Here is an 18788-nt window from a genome sequence, read left to right as displayed (position 1 = left end):
AATTTATGAGCATGAGTGTAGTTATGGCGTCGCACTTATTTAGATACTCCGCAGGAACGGCGAAGAAAGAAACATATGGAGAACAGAGACAGTAAGAAGGGAAACGATGATACGACATATGTTAAGACTTCCATGGCACTAGATGGTGCTCTAAGAGGTAAAACATGTTGGGGAAGACAGAGATTAGAATACATTCAACAAATAACTGATGATGTTGGGTTCAATTGCTACTTAGAGATGTGAAGAGTTTGGCACCAAGAGGAATCTGTGGCGGGCCACATAAAACCAGCCAGAGGTTTTTGTTTTTAAAAAAAGGTGTGTGTGACGTTTGTTGCGCCAAACGAGGTCAACACAGGTGTGAGTAATGGTAACATCGTTCCCCTACATGGCAATTTTACTTGTTCACCTCTTCATTTAAATGTAAATGTGCACTCTCACTGAAGACAATTTTCTGCTTCTTGATTTATCACGTGGCATTAAGCGAAACCCCAAAGTCAAAACTGTTGCACTGATCCTGTATTAACTGGAATTTTCTTACGTGCTAGTGGAATTTTTTAGTTAGTCTTTTCTTTACTGTTGACACCTATAAACCTAGTAACGAATGAGTTTCTGTGCTTTGCTCAACTAGGTCACGCAGAGATGAGCTTTGTTTTATTTCTATTGATGTTTTATTTTTTTCCTGGTAAAGAGTACTGATGATTGACGTATAATTTCCTTTCTTCAGATTTTTCGGTCAGCTTGCACTCGGTTGAGTCGCGCTGTGTTTGACGATGCCCGGCCGTCACAGAATGTTTCTAAAGAGCTTCCGCGTAAATCTTGTCTCTACCAACACGCGTTCTAATTTCAACATCTCCTCAAGGCAACGACCAAGAACAAACACACGCAATTCTTAACCACTACGCATCTAATATGCAGAGATTTCGATATTCTGTACTGATTCTGGCATCTTTTCAGAATGAGATGTTCACTCTTCGCTGGAGTATTTGGGTTGTGAGTCGTGTTTGTATAGATCAGTCGGTACGAGTACTGACCGCGAAAGGCAAGGTCCTGCGTTCGAGTCCGTGTCCAGCACACACTGTTAATCTACCACAAGGTTGCAAGGCTTAATATTCCGTTGATAACAAGAATCGTCACAGAAAAAATGGTTCAAATGGCTCTGAACACTATGGGACTTAACTTCTAAGGTCATCAGTCCCCTAGAACTTAGAACTGCTTAAACATAACTAACCTAAGGACATCACACACATCCAAGTCTGAGGCAGGATTCGAACCTGCGACCGGAGCGGTCGTGTGGTTACAGACTGTAGCGCTTAGAACCGCTCGGTCACAACGGCCGGCATTCATCACAAAAGTTGAAAAGAAAAACAGCTACGAAGAAGGTATCTGCGAAGAAACCATGGCTAACAGAAGACATACTTCATGTGATCGATGAAAGAAGGAAGTACAAAAATGTTCTAGGAAACTCAGGAATGCAGAAATACACGTCGCTGAAGAATGAAATAAAAAGGAAGCGCAGGGAAGCTAAGACGAAATGGCTGCATAAAAATTTGAAGAAATAGGAACAGAAATGATTGTCGGAAGGACAGACTCAGCATACAGGAAAATCAAAACAACTTTCGCTGACATTAAAAGCAAGAGTGCGACGGGAATTCCACTGCTAAATGCGGAGGAGAGAGCGGATAGGTGGAAATAATACATTGAAACCCTCAATGAGGGGAAGGATTTGTATGATGTGATAGAAGAGAAACAGGAGCCGATTTAGAAGAGATAGGGGATCCAGTAATAGAATCAAAATTTAAAAGAGCTTTGTAGGACTTAAGATCAAACAAGTCAGAAGGGATAGATAAGATTCCATCAGAGTTTCTAAAATCATTAGGGGAAGTGGCAACAAAACGACTGTTCACGTTGGTGTGTAGAATGTATGAGTCTGGCGACATAACATCTGACTTTCGGACAAATATCACCTACAAAACTCCGAAGACTGCAAGAGCTGACAAATGCGAGAACTATCGCACAATCAGATTAATAGCTCATACATCCAAGTTGCGAACAAGAGTAATATACAGAAGAATGGAAAAGAAAATTAAGGGTGTGCTAGATGATGATTAGTTTGGCTTTAGAAAAGGTAAAGGTACTACAGAGGCAATTCTGACGTTGCGGTTGATAAGGGAAGCAAGACTAAAGAAAAATTAAGACACGTTCATAGGGTTTGTCGACCTGGAAAAATCGTTCGACAATGTAAAATGGTGCAAGATGTTCGAAATTCTGAGAAAAATAGGGGAAAGTTATAAGGAGAGACGGGTAATATACAATATGTACAGGAGTCAAGAGGGAATAATAAGAATGGACGGCCAAGAACGAAGTGCTCGGATTAAAAAGAATGTACGACAGGGATGTAGTCTTTCGCCACTACTGTTCAATCTGTACATCGAAGAAGCAGTGATGGAAATAAAAAGAAAGTTTCAGGAGTGGAATTAAAATTCAAGGTGAAAGGATATCAATGACACGACTCGCTGATGACATTGCTATCCTGAGTGAAAGTGAAGAAGAATTACATGATCTGCTGAACGGAATGAACAATCTAATGAACAGAATGTGGATTGAGATTAAATCGAAGAAAGAGGAAAGTAATGAGAAGTAGCAGAAATGAGAACAGCGAGAAACTTAACATCAGGACTGATGGCCACGAAGTAGATTAAGTTAAGGAATTCAGCTACCTATTCAGTAAAATAACGAATGATGGACGTAGCAAGGAGGACATTAAAAGCAGACTAGCAATGGCAAAAAGGGCATTCCTGGCCAAGAGAAGTACTAGTATCAAACATAGGCCTTAATCTGAGGAAGAAATTTCTGAGAACGTACGTCTGGAGAACAGAATTGTATGGTAGCGAAATATGGACTGTGGGAAAACGGGGACAGAAGAGAATTGAAGCATTTGAGGTGTGGTGCTACAGACGAATGTTGAAAATTACGTGGACTGGTAAGGTAAGGAATGAGTTGGTTCTGCGCAGAGGAAAGGAATATGGGGAAAACACTGATGGGGAGAAGGGACAGGATGATAGGACATCTCTTAAGACAAGAGAAAATGACTTCCATGGTACTAGAGGGAACTGTAGAGGGCAAAAACTGTAGAGGAAGACAGAGATTGGAATACATCCAGCAAATGATTGAGGACGTAGAGTGCAAGTGCTACTCTGAGATGAAGAGGTTGGCAGAGAAGAGGAATTCATGGCGGACCGCATTAAACAAGTCCGAAGACTGATAACCCTCCACTCCCCCCCTCCCCCCCCCCCCAAAAAAAAAAGAATATTAGAGAGGGAGAAAAATTTTGGCTGAACAAGGAAGTTCCATCGAAAACAATCGATTTTTAAGACATCAAGGAAACCCTACATTTCGACGATCGTAGGGGATTTGAACCCCATTGCTGGCGAATACTGCTCTCATGCCTTAACCATTAAGTTACTGCTCACAATGGTGACTTGAGAATAGCTTGCCCCGATTTAGAGTTCACTGTGTTGACCATTGGCCAACGGCCTTGCCGCAGTGGTAACACCGGTTCCTGTCAGAACATCGAAGTTAAGCGCTGTTGGACTGGGCTAGCACTTGGATGGGTGACCATCCGGTCTGCCGAGCGCTGTTGGCAAGCTGGGTGCACTCTGCCCTTCTGAGGCAAACTGAGGAGCTACTTCATTGAGAAGTAGCGGCTCCGGTCTCGGAAACTGACATACGGCCAGGAGAGAGGTGTGCTGACCACATTCCCCTCGGTATCCGCATCCAGTGACGCCTATGAGCTGAGGATGACACGGCAGCCGGTCAGTGCCGTTGGGCCTTCATGGCCTGTTCGGGAGGAGTTTAGTTTTTTAGTTTGTGTTGACCGTTGCGCAACCTTCTATTGCACCCATGTTAGAGATGTAATACGACAGGCACGAATGGAAGGAGCGGCGCCGAACACGTATTGCCAGACATTTCAGTCCATGTCAAAAGAAGGAAGATTAGGTGTAATCATATGCAAGGAAGAACAAATAATGTCTCTGAGCGAAGTATGTTACATCTTCGTATGAAGATCTCTGTAACGAGCACCGGTTGTACAGCACGTGCTGGATGCCGGCATAGTTTATGTATATCATGTAATAAGTGAGTGATGTGTTAACGACTGTCGACGACAATGGAAACCGATAGATGGATACTAATAATAATGTCGCTGGAAGTGCAGAATTTATTTTTATCTAAATCGCTATTTAAACAATACACATAATTGTACATTAAAGCATGTTCCATTTTCTTGTCATAGACCCAGCACCCAGCATTACGCTGTATTTTGTAAATTTGTGGTACGGTCTTATGGAACCCAACTGCTGAGAACATCGGTCCCTAAGCTTACACACTACTTAATCTAACTTAACTAACTTACGTTAAGGACAACAGACACACCCAGGCCCGAGGGAGGACTCGACCCTCCGACGGGAGGAGCGACGCGGACCGTGAGAAGGCGCGTAAGATCCGCGGCTACCACGCGGGGCCATTACGCTATAAATTACTCATGTAACCTCGTGTGCACCTGATTATGGAATAAACAAGTATTTCAAAAAAAGTGAGTGGTTGCAGTTTTCTGTATTTATATTGAATAAACAGTCACGGGTCCTTAAACATCAGTAATGGATAAGCTTAACAATAAGATTAGGGTTTTACGTGCTATCGACTACGAGTTCATTAGAGATGGGACTGTTGTGTTAGCAGAAGAGCCAACACCGTGTTACGAGGGGAGGCCGAAATGCACGCGTGTTAGCTAACGCAGGCTGGCGTGAGGAGGGAAGAACTATACTGACGTGAGGTCTGGAACAACACAAGGAATGAGAATTCAGAAAGCGGACGTAATTACTTTGATACTTAACTTTAATCCATTAATGATGAACGTCGCTCTTGACGGTACATGATTCAGAATATCTGTTCAGAATACATTCTTATAGTAACTGAATATGGCGCCTTGCTACGTCGTAGCAAATGACGTAGCTGAAGGCTATACTCAACTGTCGTCTCTGCAATTGAGAGCGTATGTAGACAGTGAACCATCAATAGCAAAGTCGGCTGTACAACTGGGGCGAGTGCTAGGGAGTCTCTCTAGAGTAGACCTGCCGTGTGGCGGCGCTCGGTCTGCAATCACTGATAGTGGCGACACGCGGGTCCGACGTATACTGACGGACCGCGGCCGATTTAAAGGCTACCACGTAGCAAGTGTGGTGTCTGGCTGTGACACCACAGGGACTCTACGTTAGTCGCTTTGCTGCGGCATCTTTTTGTCAGACGTTTCGTAGTTCGAATGCAGCTAGCACTGCGGTCTGTGTTTTATAGTAACTGGCTGATCGGTTAGTCACGAGGTACCAGGCGAGCGTCCCCGCTGTGCAGTAAAGACGCCGCGCCGGCAGACCTCAGACCCGCTTCTATTTCTGAGGGGGGCGGCGAGGCGGCGGCAGCGGCCACGACTGGAGGAGCGCACCGGAAGCTGGCGCTTTCTTTTGTTCTTCCCGTTAGCGGGGCGGCAGTCACTTCCGGCGCCGAACGGGGGCGGTGTTCGCTGGTCAACGCTCCAGCGGCTGTGGCCACTCCACTTGTCACCGCCGATTTACAGGAGCCACACACGGCGCAGCTACGAACAGTCCGCAGGGGAGAAGCTGAAGAGGTTCGAAGATGGTTTCGACCTTACGTATGTGGATAACGAGCCAGTCCTTGAAATCGAAAACAATTTTCGATATTTTTCCTAGGTTGTTACTGCACTATTATTATGATTGTTGTTATTATTATTATAGTTTTATTCGTTTTGCCCAACTAAGGATCGCTTATGAACTGATGTAGTTTCTTATTTTTTCCTCTCCATCTCTCTTCATTCGCTCACTGTGTTCCTTTCTAGGTACCTGTGTCCATCCTTAATTTGCAGCATAGACTTATCAAATTTGCGTTTGTGAACTACGCTCCTAAATTTCTTTCCGTCTCACATTACGTCTTCATGAATGTCTATTTCTTTAAGTTCTTCATTAACATTTCACTGGTGCAAACTGTCAGGAAATATAATGAAATTATTTTTAGGTCAAAGATTTGGTAAAAGCCAGTAAACCTTCCGTCATTTCTGTTTGCTGATGTATTCCCAATGTCCGTCTTTGCAGCTAAGCGGTCAGTGTGTCTGACTGCTATGCGGAGGACCCGTATTTGACTTCCGGTACTGCCGGGGATAGCTCCTTGGCGGTAGGGCTGGCGCAGGCGCACTCTGCCTCATGATGCCAACTGAGGAGCTGCTTGAGTGAGAAGTAGCGAGTCGAATGTCAAGAAAACCAACAACGGCCGGAAGAGCCGTGTGCTGACCCCACATCCCTCCGTAGCGCATCCGAACGACGCCATTGGAATAGGACGACACGGAGGATGGCCGGTACCAAATGGCCCGAGAAGGCCAGGAGAAAGACCTTTAGCTTTTTATACACTACAACTACTCTTCTGACTTTTTTATCTGTACCAGTTTGTGCACTGAAGTCTCTCAGCAATATTTTGACGTGGTGTGCTGGGTTTCCTTTGGTTCAGACAATTTATCTACTTTTTATGGGTCTTTGTGGTTATAACTATTTGTTGGAAAGCGTACACTGAATAATGGTTCAAATGGTTCAAATGGCTCTGAGCACTATGGGACTTAACTTCTGAGGTTATCAGTCCCCTAGAACTTAGAACTACTTAAACCTAGCTAACTTAAGGACATCACAGACATTCATGCCCGAGGCAGGATTCGAATCTGCGACCGTAGCGGTCGCGCGGCTACAGAGTGTAGCGCCTAGAACCGCTCGGGCACTCCGGGCGGCACTGAATAATGTGTAGGCTTTCTTTGCTGATTTGACAGGAGGAGTGACATTTACTCCGTTATTGATGAAAGACATATTTCCTGATGTATACTCAGACTGACGATGTCATTTTCCTGTACAACTGTTCGTCTCCTGTAATACTTGTAAGGAATGGTACGCAAACCACTCGTAGTTCACGACGAAATGTTATTGCACAAAAAAATTCAATTCTCAATTGGATGGGCACGCGGAAACGCATGAAGGCCAAATAGAACGTATGTGCTTGAATGGAGTGTAACTCTATTGACTTCCAGAGAAAATACATTTTCTCAATTGTAGTAACGTGATACAAACTCCGCTTTGAGATATATCATTACCAGCAGGAAAATGCTCCTATCGGAGCACAAAAAAAGGTGAAAATGCTCCTGTTTAAAAGACTCTGAGTGAAAAGAGGTGGAGGATTTTAGGAACTATTAGCGCCACATATTCTAGGGTGAATTTATCAATTTACATCTTTTTTATGTTTTGCAATAGCCATCTTTCGTTAAGGCAGTTTCCAAATGCTTTTGTAGTTTTTCTATATGTTGTGGCTAGCAGATCGCCTCAGCACTCTTTATAACAGTACTCTACAACTATTCTGCAAATTAGCTGCTGCCGGCCGCTGTGACCGAGTGGTTCTAGGCGCTTCAGTCCGGAACTGTGCTGCTCCTACGGTCGCAGGTTCGAATCCTTCCTCCGGCATGGATGTGTGTGATGTCCTTAGGTTTGTTAAGTTTAGGTAGTCCTAAGTCTAGGGGAATGATGACCTCCGATGTTAAGTCCCATAGTGCTCAGAGCCATTCAAAGGTTTTTTTTTTTCTTTTTTGCAAATTAGCAATTGCTGTTCAGTTGCTATTTAGAAGCACTGACTCGGTTAGTGATCGCAGAAATGATTTAGAAATCTTGCGTCTGACAAAGAGGTCACTGGTAACGTATTAGAAAGTTTAAGATATAGAATCACTCCACTGATTACCCATGGGCTAATCAATAGTGATTCACACTACTGACATCGAAACGTTACGACGTTTTCCTAGACCCATCTATATTACCAAGCGAGCAACCCGGTGCATGGTTCATGATGCACGGTCACAGTTGCAGTCTCCCTATATATGGCTTCCATGGAGAACAAAACCTTGATTTTCGACATTTCATGTGACTACTGACCGAACTTAAAAATTAAAAAAATGCTGCCATAATCTTCTCATTAAGAGTCATAATCTTGTATTTCATGTTTAAGACAGCCTGGTAGTTGGAGCTAGAGCCATGAGACATTCCATTTCGGAAATCGTTAGGAAATCCTGTATTCCGAGAACCACTGTGCAAGACCGTGCCGGAAACAGCACATTTCATGAATAATCTGCGGTGTCACCGCCAGACACCACACTTGATAGGTGGTAGCCTTTAAATCGGCCGCGGTCCGTCAGTATACGTCGGACCCGTGTGTCGCCACTATCAGTGATTGCAGACCGAGCGCCGCCACACGGCAGGTCTAGAGAGACTTCCTAGCACTCGCCCCAGTTGTACAACCGACTTTGCTAGCGATGGTTCACTGTCTTCATACGCTCTCATTTGCCGAGACGACAGTTCAGCATAGCCTTCAGCTACGTCATTTGCTACGACATAGCAAGGCGCCTTATTCAGTCAATATTCTGAACAGATAATACTGTGAATCATGTACCGTCAAGAGCGACGTTCATCATTAATGGATTAAAGTTAAGTATCAAAATAATTACGTCCGCTTTCTGATTTCTAATTCCTTGTCATGTTGCAGACCTCACGTCAGTATAGTTCTTCTCTCCTCACGCCAGCCTGCGTAAGCCAAAACGCGTGCATTTCGGCCTCCATTCCTAACACGGTGTTCGCTCTTCTGCCAACACAACATTATCTCTCAGCACGGACAACGCAGTGATCTGCGGCATTCACTTAACTGCCGAGAGTAGTGGCGTTTGCGTAGATTTGTCAATGCTAACACACAAGCAACACTGCGTGACGACGAGAATGACTTTGCTAAAAGCACATCGCCTGCAGCTCCTCTTCTGCGCTCGTGACCATATTGGATGGACAGTAGACTACTGGAAAACCGTGATATCGATAGAGAAGTCCCGACTGCAGTTGGTAAGAGCTAATAATAGCCTTCGAATGTGGCGTAGACTCCATGAAGCCAATTTGTCAACAACACACTGTGCAAACTGACAGTCGCTCCGTAATGGTGTGGACTGTGTTTACGCGGAATAATCTGGGTCCTCTGGTCCAACTGAACCGATGATTGACTGGAAGGCATTATGTTCGGATACTAGGAGACCATTTGCAGCTATTCAAGGACTTCATGTTCTCAAAAAACTATGGAATTTTAATGGATGACAATGCGCCATGTCACCACGCCACAATTGTTCGCTATTAGTTTGAAGAACATTCTGGACAACTCGAGTGAATGATTTGGCCACCCAACACGCCGGACTAACTCCCATCGAACATTTATGGGACATAATCGAGAGGTCAGTTCGTACATAAAATTATGCACCAGCAACTTGTAAACACTTCTCAGTTAAGGACGTCTATAGATGTAACGTGGGCCATTGTTTCTGCTGGGGGTTCCAACGAGTTGTTGGGTCCATACCATGTCGAGTTGCTGCACTACGCCAGGAAAAAAGAGGTCCCACACGATATTGGTGGGTATTCCATGACTTTTGTCTGCTCAGCTTATTCCAACACACTTTGAAAGAAGTTTCAAATCTTCTCTAAACTTTTTCTCGCTTACATGCCTAACGTCTGTTATTTAAGACATTAACTCATTTGCAAAGTTATCAGGCATTTGAAGCTGTTACATACATGAGAGTTCGATTCTTTAAAGAACAGAGCAATTACCGGTAACTGTTTTAGGATGTGGAAAATTCTAAGCCGGCCGATGTGGCCGAGCGATTCTAGGCGCTCCAGTCTGGAACCGCGCGACCGCTATGGTCGCAGGGTCGAATCCTGCCTCGGCCATGGATGTGTGTGATGTCCTTAGGTTACTTAGGTTTAAGTAGTTCTAAGTTCTAGGGGACTGATGACCTCAGATGTTAAGTCTCATAGTGCTCAGAGCCATTTGAACCATTTGAACCATTTGGAAAATCCTCGAGTGTCTGTAGCTGATTACACTACTAAAGCTAAACTAAAGTACACTGCCGGGAAACAAAATTCATACATCTTTCTTGAGGTATCCAATTCTCTCAAGATTTATTGTTGCAACAGTACATATGGACTAGATTAAATGATAACATTTGTAGATGAATAACACAAGCGTTTCTGAGATTCCAGGTTTCGAACCATGCCGATACACCCATATTAATACGTGGTATAGCCTGCAAGGGTGGCAATGTAGGCGCTGACTCTTGCATTCAGTTAATCACACAGGTGGAAAATATTGTCCCGAGACACGTTATGCCACGCCTGCTCGACCTGTTCACGTAGTTCTGCAGGAGTTGTTGGTCGGCGAGTCGCGTGTGTCACTTCTCGTGCCATCATATTCCTCACGTACTCGATTGGAGACAAGTCCAGAGATCATTCTGGACAGGGAAGTTGCCGCACGTCTTGCAGAGCACTTTGAGCTTCACGAGCAGTTTGTTTGCGAGCATTATCCTGCTGGAACAACACATGACCTTCCTGCTATAAGAACCGCAAAATAACATATCTAGCAACATTCTGCGTGTACCTAGTGCTGTTTAGCGTCCCCTCTAGAAACACCGAAGTCGGGGCCAGTGTGTCTTGGATGAATGCACTCTACGAGACAGCACTCACCAAGTCTACGTCGTACGCACTATCGACAGTCACTTGTGTGAAGGCAGAATCTATTTTCATGACTGAACATCACAGCGCACCATTCCATTTTCATAGTGATCCTCTGACGGCATCAGTCGAGCTCTGCACGTCGATTCTGTGGCGTGAGTGGAAGACGGGCTAGAGGTGTGCGTGCACGTAGTCGCACTGGTAATAACCTTTCACAACAGTTCGTGTTGGCACGTCAGTGCTGTGTAGACGTCCAGAACCTCGTCTACAGGCGTGAGAATGTTTGCGTGACCACTGATACCAGCGTCGTTGCAGAACTGACACAGTACGTCCAACTTGCGTGGCAAGTCGCAAATGGCTCTTAGCACTATGGGACTTAACATCTGTGGTCATCAGTCCCCTAGAACTTAGAACTACTTAAACCTAACTAACCTAAGGACAGCACACACATCCATGCCCGAGGCAGGATTCGAACCTGCGACCGTAGCGGTCACGCGGTTCCAGACTGAAGCGCCTATAACCGCACGGCCACACCGGCCGGCGTGGCAAGTCTCCGAGAGCACCAACCCGTCGCTCGGTAGACAACAGTTTGATCCCTTTCAAAATCGCTCAGCTGGCAATAGGAAGCACGAGTGTATCTCTATGGCACGGTTGCTACTTGTTTCAGAAGTTCCTACCAGACCTAGCCTTTTGGTGGTGTGCATTCCCTATTAAAGGGTAGACACAGGTGGCGCTCTGCTAGCTATGCCACTACGCTATCTGTTGACGGACGACAATGAAAGCACTATCAGTACATCCACAACGCCCTTGTTGCATATGCCGTCATGGGATCATAATCGACGTCGTCTTTCCAGGCGTGCTAATTTTTTCCGGCAGTGTTTATAAAAAAAAAATCAGTAAATGGTTATCATAAACTGCTCAGGACTCTATAGCTTTAATCACAATATTTTACCACCGAAACGAATGTGCTGATACTGTTCACACAGTTAATCGAAGTGTATATGAACAGAAACTTTACAAACCTCTCAAAAAGGCGACCGAAGGGGTGATGACGAGTGATCGAGAACATATAAGCAACAGATCCTCAACAAAAACAAGTTTATCACTTATGATCTGGTTTGTAATTTCTATTTTATCGTAGCTGATTTAGTGAACTTATATTCTCTCAGGCGCTCCGATCATAGATACAACATAATGGACAGTCTGCAACCCCTGTGAATCTTAATGATGTTCATGAAGTCCGCCCCTGGTAGCTGAGTGGTCAGCGCGACGGAATGTCATACCTAACGGCCCGGGTTTCATTCCCGGCTGGGTCGGAGATTTTCTCCGCTCCAGGACTGGGTGTTGTGTTGTCCTTATCATCATCATTTCATACCCCTCGACAAGCAAGTCGCCGAAGTGGCGTCAACTCGAAAGACTTCCACCAGGCGAACGGTCTACCCGTCGGGAGGCCCTAGCCACACGGCATTTCCATTTCCATGGTTCATTACCACTGAAACGCGCTCTAGGTCACAATACAGTGTAATTTAGAGGTAGTCTTTGTACATTAAACAGCCAGAAAGACCACTTTCAGGCAGTGGAGATACTCGCAGACTCCACTGACACCTCGCCGCCCACGCGCAAACATTCGTCCCTCTTATGCAAATTAGTCTAGACGAACGGTGGCCGCCTCGAGGCAGAAGTTCGCAGATCTCAAACACCAGCCGTTGCTCACACAAAAGCGAGGAGAAAGTGGCCAATTAGCACTCTGCCCCTCTTGTTTGTACAAGCGATTAGCAGCTGCTGGCGCGTGCGTTGTACAATTAGCGTTCCACACGACTGCTCATTCGCATTAGTTTGTTAAACCACTCAGTGAAGAGGGCTTTGCAGTTGCACGTCTCTGTTTAATTTGTAGTACTTGTTACTCTGATCACAGTAACAGTCTCTTGGAAGCAACTATAATGACGCAAATGAAAAGTGCTACACTATGAACACCTTTGACGAACGCTACGAAACGGTACTCCATTATTTCCATGCCTGTAGGATTTGTTTCTTCATAATTTGTGGTAAGATCTTATGGGACCAAACAGCTGAGGTCATCGGTCCCTAATCTTACATACTACTTAGTCTAACTTAAATTAACTTACGCTAGGATAACAAACACACCCATGCCCGAGGGAAGAGTCGAACCTCCGACGGAGGGAACCGCGCGGATCACGACAAGACGCCCCAGACCGCGCGGCTACCCCGCGCGGCAATATTTCGAGATAAGACATCGCCTATTTACTCTTCAATGTCCGTGAAGAGCTTATAATCTGTAAACTGCTATTGCTTTTAGTAAGAATTTCATATTAAGATTTTGCTGTTGTGTACAAAGGAGCGGGCGAGACGAGAACACCATCCTATGCCAAACAACCGAGCGTAACACCGAACTCTTCGATCAAACACCAAGCGTTCGTGTTGCACCAGCAGAGTGTAGCAAGGCGGACGAAAGCGGCACCCGTGTAGAAGCAAATGACGCCCAACGAACAGTCGTCCTCTTCCTGTTTGCGTTCGCTAACAGGAGATTTCCCCGTCACTGTACAGAGAGACACGGACGAGCCACAATAATACACTCCTGGAAATTGAAATAAGAACACCGTGAATTCATTGTCCCAGGAAGGGGAAACTTTATTGACACATTCCTGGGGTCAGATACATCACATGATCACACTGACAGAACCACAGGCACATAGACACAGGCAACAGAGCATGCACAATGTCGGCACTAGTACAGTGTATATCCACCTTTCGCAGCAATGCAGGCTGCTATTCTCCCATGGAGACGATCGTAGAGATGCTGGATGTAGTCCTGTGGAACGGCTTGCCATGCCATTTCCACCTGGCGCCTCAGTTGGACCAGCGTTCGTGCTGGACGTGCAGACCGCGTGAGACGACGCTTCATCCAGTCCCAAACATGCTCAATGGGGGACAGATCCGGAGATCTTGCTGGCCAGGGTAGTTGACTTACACCTTCTAGAGCACGTTGGGTGGCACGGGATACATGCGGACGTGCATTGTCCTGTTGGAACAGCAAGTTCCCTTGCCAGTCTAGGAATGGTAGAGCGTTGGGTTCGATGACGGTTTGGATGTACCGTGCACTATTCAGTGTCCCCTCGACGATCACCAGTGGTGTACGGCCAGTGTAGGAGATCGCTCCCCACACCATGATGCCGGGTGTTGGCCCTGTGTGCCTCGGTCGTATGCAGTCCTGATTGTGGCGCTCACCTGCACGGCGCCAAACACGCATACGACCATCATTGGCACCAAGGCAGAAGCGACTCTCATCGCTGAAGACGACACGTCTCCATTCGTCCCTCCATTCACGCCTGTCGCGACACCACTGGAGGCGGGCTGCACGATGTTGGGGCGTGAGCGGAAGACGGCCTAACGGTGTGCGGGACCGTAGCCCAGCTTCATGGAGACGGTTGCGAATGGTCCTCGCCGATACCCCAGGAGCAACAGTGTCCCTAATTTGCTGGGAAGTGGCGGTGCGGTCCCCTACGGCACTGCGTAGGATCCTACGGTCTTGGCGTGCATCCGTGCGTCCTGCAGTCCTGATTGTGGCGCTCACCTGCACGGCGCCAAACACGCATACGACCATCACTGGCACCAACGCAGAAGCGACTCTCATCACTGAAGACGACACGTCTCCATTCGTCCCTCCATTCACGCCTGTCGCGACACCACTGGAGGCGGGCTGCACGATGTTGGGGCGTGAGCGGAAGACGGCCTAACGGTGTGCGGGACCGTAGCCCAGCTTCATGGAGACGGTTGCGAATGGTCCTCGCCGATACCCCAGGAGCAACAGTGTCCCTAATTTGCTGAGAAGTGGCGGTGCGGTCCCCTACGGCACTGTGTAGGATCCTGCGGTCTTGGCGTGCATCCGTGCGTCGCTGCGGTCCGGTCCCAGGTCGACGGGCACGTGCACCTTCCGCCGACCACTGGCGACAACATCGATGTACTGTGGAGACCTCACGCCCCACGTGTTGAGCAATTCGGCGGTACGTCCACCCGGCCTCCCGCATGCCCACTATACGCCCTCGCTCAAAGTCCGTCAACTGCACATACGGTTCACGTCCACGCTGTCGCGGCATGCTACCAGTGTTAAAGACTGCGATGGAGCTCCGTATGCCACGGCAAACTGGCTGACACTGACGGCGGCGGTGCACAAATGCTGCGCAGCTAGCGCCATTCGACGGCCAACACCGCGGTTCCTGGTGTGTCCGCTGTGCCGTGCGTGTGATCATTGCTTGTACAGCCCTCTCGCAGTGTCCGGAGCAAGTATGGTGGGTCTGACACACCGGTGTCAATGTGTTCTTTTTTCCATTTCCAGGAGTGTACATTGATGTAAGGTTTAGTCGCGATAATCCGTGCCAACGACAGTTGTAGTTAACGATGTCGCTGGGTCAGTCGTCTGGTACCGTGCCCATGTTCAACAATGAGCTCTGACTGATGTTCTCCGAAACACTTGTGCCTGTACTAGCATTTTACTCTATTGCCACATGTACCGCTGTTCGCCACCTATTCTGCTTCATAGTGCGGATACAGTGCGCCTACTTACGGTTCCACTGTACTTCAACCACTTTCTCATGACAGTAGCACACTGGCAGCTGACTAGCTTCGCCTTTTAAGAGGTGATCGTCCACAGATGCCGAGCGATAACAATCTACCCTTTGTCAGTATTGCTTTTGTCGGTAAATTTCCCCATTTGTTGCCTGTACCGTCACTAGAATGGTTCTCCTTTCATCTATGCTCCGCTTGTGCACTTTTTTATCGTGTTACGTGCCCAAGACACCACCAGGTGGTATTGTGTTTCAGTGGGCAGTGTTCATAATGTTTTAGCTCATTAGTGTATGAAAAGCCCAGTTTCTTGCTTGAATATTTGCATCAAACAGCACCTTTTCCTGTCTATCAAAGGACAGAATTTCATTAGAGTAGTGTAACAATTTCATTTGTTCTTAGGCTGTAACATATTTTCCATAAATACGCGCACTATTTGCGAGAGCTGTTTTCTTTGACAGTTCAAATGGCTCTGAGCACTATGGGACTTAACGTCTGAGGTCATCAGTCCCCTCGAACTTAGAACTACTTAAACCTAACCAACCTAAGGACATCACACACATCCATGCCCGAATCAGGATTCGAACCTGCGACCGTAGCGGTCGCGCGGTTCCAGACTGCAACGCTTAGAACCGCTCGGCCTCTTTGACAGTTTTACGTCCTTGACTGAAGAGCTGCAGTTCACGGAACTTAAAAAATAGTGACCTTCCACTAAAGTATCAATTAATCACAACTGACGTTGGCAGTATCATAACCGTGTGTGACACAGGTAGTGCATGAAATGATTGCATTGAATTAGTAGCAGGTGGCATCCCGTTGAAGTGGATAAGCTACCTGTCATGTAATATATTGTGGAGTGTAAAATTCATTACAGTGAGCGCTTACAAAGAAGGGCAACATGACAGTTTACCAGCTTCTCAGACCCAAGTTAGAGACTCACAGAATTACTTAAAAATGTTCGCAGACCGAGATTAGAAGACAGACGCCATCCGTATGAAAACACACACAGAACAGTTAAGGATTTCTACTACGAACCGAAGGAGCTGACATTGTGGATGTAAACATTTGAAGATGTTAATTACAGTCTCTGTATAGTATATTTCACGCTTGTAACCACGCTCGTTCAGTGTCTCCCCATTTTGACAAAGCAGCATGCATATAGGCAGAATTAAAAAATCTTCAACTTTGTTTTTGGTTGAAAAATTTCATACGGAGAATGGCAACACCGGTATGCCATCAAGAACTCCGAAAACTTTCGGAAATACTAATAACTCGAAGTTTAATATATATGTGTATATTTTGTAAATGTAAACCTATCCTCAACCAAAGAATTGATTTGAACACAGCTACACTTTACTTAGCAAGAGAGTTATGGGAAGACCTACAGTTTACTGGGGACTCCGAAAGACGTTGTGCCTACCCCGCTTTTCCTATATTGAAATTGCCAGGGGTGAAAGAAGCGGTAAGTGACCAAATAGCATGGAACCATCTGAAGCTGAACTCTAAACTTTGGATTTGCAGTATGGCACTCACCTACTCACTTACGAAGCCACACAAATATTATGTACCAAATTTGAAAAGAAAACAAGGCCGTATTCAACGAAGGCAACGGCCTTGCCACAGTGGGTACACCGGTTCCCGTAGATCACCGAAGTTAAGCGCTGTCGGGAGTTGCCGGCACTTGGATCGGTGACCATCCGGGCCGCCATGCGCTGTTGCCATTTTTCGGGGTGCACTCAGCCTGGTGATGCCAATTGAGGAGCTAATCGACCGAATAGTAGCGGCTCCGGTCAACGAAACCCATCATAACGACAGGGAGGGCAGTGTGCTGACCACACGCCCCTCCTATCCGCATCCTCAGCCGCGGATGACATGGCGGTCGGATGGTCCCGATGGGCCATTTGTGGCCTGAAGACGGAGCGCATTCAACGAGGAGCAGAGGAGTGCAGGGAAAGTGAGTTGTGATCTTTGTAAACCAGCCTTCCGTCCTACCACTCCATGCAGACAAAAACAAAAAAAGATATGCTGTTTAGTTTCTACTATCCTTTCCGCTTCCACGAGACTACGAGTAATGTAAGTTGCTTTTCTGCCACCCTATACTCCTTAATGCTGCTGGTAACTTTGGTTTTATTTTCCTTTTCATCTACCAGCTTATTGTCAACTTCGAACAGCGTTAAATACGTAATGCAATAAATTTCTTTTTCTCGGCCAATTTCGGCTGAAGAAATGCGAATAGTTTCAAGGCATTTCAGTTGGTGGTGCCGTTACATATAACCTTCAAAATGGAGTCTGTAACGGAGGTGCGTTCCAAACTTGAGTTTCTTTTGGTGGAAAACCAGAGCATCGCAGATATTCGTAGGAGCTTGCAGAATGTCTACGGAGACCAGGCAGTGAACAAAACCATGTGGTATCCTTAGGTGAGACGTCTGTCATCATCGTAAGAAGACTGCGCTAACCTGTCCGATCTCCCGCGTGTCGGCCTGCCGCACACAGCTGTAACCCCTGCAGTGTTGGAATGTGAGGACACTCTCATTCGAGGTGATCGACAGACCACAATCAAACACCTCACTGTTCTTCTGGACGTCTCTGTTGGCAGTGCTGACACACTGGTGAGTATTAGTTGTGGTACTCAAAGGTGTGTCCGTTGGGTTCCTCGCTGCCTAACAGAAGACCATAAAGAGTAACGTAGGACCATCTCTGCAGAGTTTCCTGAACCTTAATCGTGACAGTTTTTGATGCAGCAAGACGTTGGCTCTGATGCAGACCAACAGAGCGGTACTATGAGTACATACCAGTAAGGTGGCGTAAGACCGTGGTATTGAACGGAGATTATGTTGAAAAATAGGGTTTTGTAGACAAAAGAATGGGGAATAATATGATATACTGGAAACCCGAATAAAATCAAAAAGCTTTCAGAAAAAAATGTGATGCATTTCTTATTCAACTCCTCTCGCATTGGGAAGAAACTCAAGTCTCTATCCATTTAAATACGTCAGCGAACGTGTGACAATGCAATGCTTCTGTACTGTTGCCATCACCAAGAACTGTTGTTGTCTTTCTTCGAGCTGCTTCAAAATGCAGCTTGCAAATGAGTGTGTTGAATGTCCGCAGTGTACTGTTGTGTTTTTGTTGTTAACTAGTAAGTGAGAATTCAGGAAAATGAGAGCATCCAGCCAGGTGACGCCAGATACCCAACTCCTGCCGAAAATTACCCAGAACTGCAGACCGGATTAACACCGATAACAGTGTCACATATGTGTACTCCCTCCATGAGACACTCCGTAGAGGTTCAGCTTTTAGCCACAATGTAAGCACAGTTCCGACGGTGAGACAGTATACCCTCACCATTAACTGAAGTATTCACCTTCCTCTAGAGCGTCACTGACCTTATCAGGCTTTGTTGCGGAGTCGGATAGCTAATGGGATATGTGTAAAAGATTTCCTACGCATAATGAATTTATTGTGGAGTAGTTTTGAAACACAGGGTAAATATTAATAAAACCAACAAACTGCAGGGACGTATTGTAAGCGTATTGTCATATCGCTGGCTTAGTTGTGGAGTATCTTTGCGGGCAGCCGCGTCTG

General features: G+C 46.2%; 1 protein-coding gene and 1 pseudogene across 1 annotated transcript in view; one reads left to right on the top strand and one right to left on the bottom strand.

Moving 5' to 3' along the window:
- Positions 1 to 18788, bottom strand: part of LOC124715789 (matrix metalloproteinase-2-like) — a 912762-nt gene that overhangs the window by 875055 nt on the left and 18919 nt on the right. The window lies entirely within an intron of this gene.
- Positions 3526 to 3643, top strand: LOC124724995 (annotated as a pseudogene).

Source organism: Schistocerca piceifrons, chromosome 1, assembly GCF_021461385.2.
Source record: "Schistocerca piceifrons isolate TAMUIC-IGC-003096 chromosome 1, iqSchPice1.1, whole genome shotgun sequence".
Classification (NCBI taxonomy): domain Eukaryota; kingdom Metazoa; phylum Arthropoda; class Insecta; order Orthoptera; family Acrididae; genus Schistocerca; species Schistocerca piceifrons.
Note: the sequence above shows the minus strand (reverse complement) of the source record. Positions and strands in the feature narration are given on the sequence as shown.